Source organism: Pristiophorus japonicus, chromosome 16, assembly GCF_044704955.1.
Source record: "Pristiophorus japonicus isolate sPriJap1 chromosome 16, sPriJap1.hap1, whole genome shotgun sequence".
NCBI classification, from domain to species: domain Eukaryota; kingdom Metazoa; phylum Chordata; class Chondrichthyes; family Pristiophoridae; genus Pristiophorus; species Pristiophorus japonicus.
In genome coordinates, this window is record NC_091992.1 from 19,007,019 (window position 1) to 19,012,278 (window position 5,260).

Sequence of the window (5,260 nt, forward strand, 5' to 3'; positions counted from 1 at the left end):
ATCGAGATCCCTCATTATCTTATAAGTTTCAATAAGATCATCTTTCATTCTTCTGAACTCCAATGCGTATAGGCTCAACCTTTCTTCATAAGTCAACCCCTTCATCTCAGGAATCAACATAGTGAACCCTAAATTTTAAATAATTTATCAGCCAGAAATGCTATTTTATTAATGAATTACAATCATTGCAATAGTATTTAATACACAAACCAAGATTATAATACACACACCTATAATGACAGTCTCCTCTATTCGACTAACTAAATCCCTGGATTAGGGAAGGGGGAGAAACAGCCAGGGTCTCGCCTCTTAATTGTTGTTCAGTGACGCGCCCCCCCCCTCTATAGGGCATGTGTATGCACATCACTTGGTTGTGATTTTTTTTAAAAATCCCACCCAACCTCCAGTATTAAACCCCCCCTCCGACATTCGCTGCCAAACCTCACCCATGAATAATGGCCACTAGGACGAAGCATTAGAGGTGTAACTACTGTCCGTGGAACTGTACCCAGTAAGGCGTCAACCGTGTCTGAAGGAGAGAGGAGCATGTTGATGGGGCTGGGGATGGAATGCTAAAAATAATGGGTGCTTTTATAATGGTGCTATCTCCATTTCCCAAAGATTTCTCTGCCCCAGAGAGCTGTAGCGGCTGGGTCACTGAATATATTTAAGGCGGAGATAGACAGATTTTTGAGCGATTTAGGGAGTAAAGGGTTTGGGCAGCGGGCAGGGAAGTGGAGCTGAGTCCATGATCAGATCAGCCATTGAATGGCGGAGCAGGCTCGAGGGGCCAAATGGCCTACTCCTGCTCCTATTTCTTATGTTATTTTTATGAAGACATCCCCTTTTTTAGTAGTGGAATCAGGTGAAGGAATCTGAAGTGCGTTTAATCAATGATTTACTTGAAGCCGCTGAGTCAAGGTTGGTATTTCCAGGGTAAGGCCAGAGCCATGTACTATGGGCTCCATAACTTGTAACAAAGTGACCGATTCACTGCTGTTTGAAGCTTCATACGGTTCTGTGGTCAACACAAATGACATTGTTTTCAATAGTCATAAATGGGGTCTTAATGTCTACTGCAGCAGTTATAAAATATTTGTTTCCATTTGTCAAACAAGCACTTATAAGCCTTCAGGTACATTTACAGCTTCTCGTGGTAACAGCATTTTTATGGCTTGATTCTCATCGATGTTTAAGTGAAGCTGGGGAAGAGTGGGAGGGGTGGTTGCACATTGTCCTTTGACGTTTTAAACATGCTCAGCATCTTTTAAGAGGTGTATGCATTCCAGTTGTTTAACCTCTGTCAGAAAATACAAATTGACAAATGATAAGTATCCAGCAGTTTTGAGTCAGGGAGTTCTGGGCTAATATTGAGTTGCAGAATGCAATTTTACCTTCAAAAAACTGCAAATGGTTCCAAAAGTGTTGCCTCTTAAGAAAGGAAATTTAATGCACTTTTGTGCAAAATGGCAGGACACTTGGCGACATTCTGTCTCTGCATCCATTCTCACTCACTTTGGTTTGACCACGCACCGTGCAGAGTTCTAGTCTCCATATTACAAAAAGCACTGGAGAATGTGCAAAAAAGATTTACAAGGATGATACCAGAACTGAGAGTTTACAACTATCAGGAAAGCCAACAGGCTGGGGCACTTTTCTCTCAAAGGGAAGACAGCGAGGTGACCTGATAGAGGTCTTCAAAATTACAAAGGGGTTCGATAGAGTAGCAATGGAGATGTTTCCACTTGTGGGGACCATAAATATCAGATAGTCACTAAGAAATCCAGTAAGAAATTCAGGGGAAACTTTGAGTGGTGAATGTTATGTCTTGGATAAAGAGTCAGACTAGATGCTGCAAGCTCAAAGTAAGTGTGACCGTAGTCCTTCATTGCAGATCTCAGAGTGTGCCTCCAGCCTGTGAGGCCTCCTTATATACAAGTGCTCCCAAGGGATTGTGGGATCCCTTGGGATGCCAGGGAATAAGCCCTCTGGTGGTTAGACATGGTAATTACAGGTTTACATACATAACAGCACTACCCCTCCCGCCCCCCCCCAAAGTCAATAGTGTAACTGTTTACAATGTAAGTCGATCTGGGGCCTTTCCCTGGTTGATTGTCTCGGTGCAAATGGTGGTGTTGGTGAGTCGTTTGTTGGGCCTTCGCTGGGCTGCTGCGCAGCTGGCCTTGCTGGGGATGGTGAACCTTGCTGGGCTGCTGCAGGTGATGGGTTCTGCTTCGTGGTTAACCGCTGGGTCGGTTGCCACTTGTGTGTGTGTTGGAGGGTTGAAAAAGGTAGAGTCTGTTGTGGGTTGTTCTGGATAGACCGTAAATCTGAGTTTGATTTGGTCCAAGTGTTCTCTGCAGGTGAGTCCATTTGCGAGTTTGACCACAAACACTATTCCCCTCTTTGGCCAAAACAGTGCCAGCAATCCACTTGGGACCTTGTCCATAGTTCAACACAAATACAGGATCATTTACTTCAATTTTGCGTGACATATTTGCGTGATCATGATATGTATTCTAGTGAAGCCGCCTGCTCTCTACCTGTTCGTGTAGATCAGGGTGGACTAACGAGAGTCTTGTCTTAAGTGCCCTATTCATGAGCAGTTTAGCGGGAGAGACCCCGGTGAGTGAATGGGGACTTGTGTGGTAAATAAGCAGGACTTGGGATAAGCGAGTCTGCAGTGAGCCTCCAGTTACCCTTTTCAAGCTCTGCTTGATTGTTTGAACTGCTCATTTTGTCTGATTGTTGGATGCTGGTTTGAACGGGTGTGACATGTTTGACCCCATTGCGGGTCATTAATTCCTTGAATTGGGCACTGGTAAAGCACGGTCCATTGTCACTTACAAGGAAATCAGGCAGGCCGTGCATGGCAAATATGGCCCGTAGGCTTTCAATGGTGGCAGTGGACGTGCTTGCCGACATTATAACATAAGAACATAGGAACAGGAGTAGGTCATCTAGCTCCTCGAGCCTGCTCCGCCACTCAACAAGATCATGGCTGATCTGGCTGTGGACTCAGCTCCACTTACCCGCCTGCTCCCCATAACCCTTAATTCCCTTATTGGTTAAAAATCTATCTAGCTGTGATTTGAATATATTCAATGAGCTAACCTCAACTGCTTCCCCGGGCAGAGAATTCCACAGATTCACAACCCTCTGGGAGAAGAAATTCCTTCTCAACGCGGTTTTAAATTGGCTCCCCCGTACTTTGAGGCTGTGCCCCCTAGTTCTGGTTTCCCCGACCAGTGGAAACAACCTCTCTGCCTCTATCTTGTCTATCCCTTTCATTATTTTAAATGTTTCTATAAGATCCCCCCTCATCCTTCTGAACTCCAACGAGTAAAGATCCAGTCTACTCAATCTATCATCATAAGGTAACCCCCTCATCTCCGGAATCAGCCTAGTGAATTGTCTCTGTACCCCCTCCAAAGCTAGTATATCCTTCCTTAAGTAAGGTGACCAAAACTGCACGCAGTACTCCAGGTGCGGCCTCACCAATACCCTGTACAGTTGCAGCAGGACCTCCCTGCTTTTGTACTCCATCCTTCTCGCAATGAAGGCCAACATTCCATTCGCCTTCCTTATTATCACACATTCAATTCATTTGGTGTACGCATCTACAACCACTAAAAACATTTTTCCCAAGAATGGGCTGGCATAGTCGACATGAACCCTAGACCACGGTTTGGAGGGCCAAGACCATAAACTTAGTGGTGCCTTCCTGGGTGCATTGCTTAACTGGGAACATGTATTACATTTGTGCACGCAGGACTTTAAGCCTGCATCGATACCGGGCCACCACACGTGGGATCTGGCTATCGCTTTCATCATTACAATGTCTGGGTGGATGCCGTGGAGATCACTAATGAAAGTGTCCCTGACCTTTTTTGGCACCACTACCTGATTGCCCCATAGGAGGCAGTCTGCCTGTATAGACATTTCATCTTTGCGCCGCTGGTACGGCTTTATTTCTTCCTGCATCTCTAACGGGACATTAGACCAACTCCCATAGAGCACACAGTTTTTTAGTAAGGGGTCCTGGCTCGTCCAGGTTCTAATCTGTCGGGCGGTAACAGGTGATTGCTCACTCTCGAATGCTTCCATTACCATAACTAAATCTGCAGGCTGTGCCATCTCCACCCCGGTGGTGAGCAATGGTAGCCTACTGAGAGCTTCGGCACAGTTTTTTGTGCCTGGCTTGTGGCGGATGGCGTAGTTGTATGTGGACAATGTGAGCGAGGTGGGTGGGGTGGCTTGACCCATCCACCTCCACGGAGGTGTGTGGGGGACCTGACCCATCCACCTCCATGGCACGAACCTGGTATTGCAGTACTTCCAGGAACGGTGCAGTGGCTCTAGGCCTTTTGGCTAAGAGCATTGGCGCAGAGTGATCCTTGGCGTGTGCAAGGTGACCTCTGGCGTTTGTGATTTGACAAAGAATTGGAACGATTGGCTACGAATTTCAAAAAAAAAAAAAAAAAATGTGAGCGCCCATCGCTTCTCGGCCTTTTGGCTAAGATCATGCGTAGCTGACCTGACAGGGGAGTAACCACCATAACCCCAAGGTGGTTCTCCCTGGATCAGGAAGGTATATGCTTGCTTTTTTGGAAACAGGAGGTGGGTGGGGTGGCTTGACCCATCCACCTCCACGGAGGTGTGTGGGGGGCCTGACCCATCCACCTCCATGGCACGAACCTGGTATTGCAGTACTTCCAGGAACGGTACAGTGGCTCTAGGCTTTTTGGCTAAGAGCATTGGCGCAGAGTGATCCTTGATGTGTGCAAGGTGACCTCTGGCGTTTGTGATTTGACAAAGAATTGGAACGATTGGCTACGAATTTCAAAAAAAAAAAAAAATGTGAGCGCCCATCTCTGGATGCGGGCCGATGCATTCGTATTTATCCCCTTATTTTCTGAAAAAAGGGATATAAGCGTCTTGTGATCGGTTTCCAATTCAAATTTGAGCCCGAACAGATATTGATGCATTTTCTTTACCCCGTAAGCACACGCTAACGCTTACTTTTCGATCATACTGTAGGCCCTCTTGGCCTTAGACAGACCTCTGGATGCATAAGTAACCGGTTGCAATTTCCCAAATTCATTAGCTTGTCGCAATACACACCCGACCCTGTACGACGACGCATCGCATACTAGTACCAAACGTTTACATGGATCGTACAACACAAGCAATTTGTTTGAGAAAGCAAGGAAGCTGTTATGTTCAAAGGCATTTTCTTGGCTTTTACCCCATACCCATT

General features: G+C 46.2%; 1 pseudogene; it reads left to right on the top strand.

Annotated features, from left to right (window-relative positions):
* Window positions 1–4,496: 4,496 nt before the first annotated feature.
* On the top strand, window positions 4,497–4,735 carry LOC139227288 (U2 spliceosomal RNA; annotated as a pseudogene).
* Window positions 4,736–5,260: the final 525 nt, after the last annotated feature.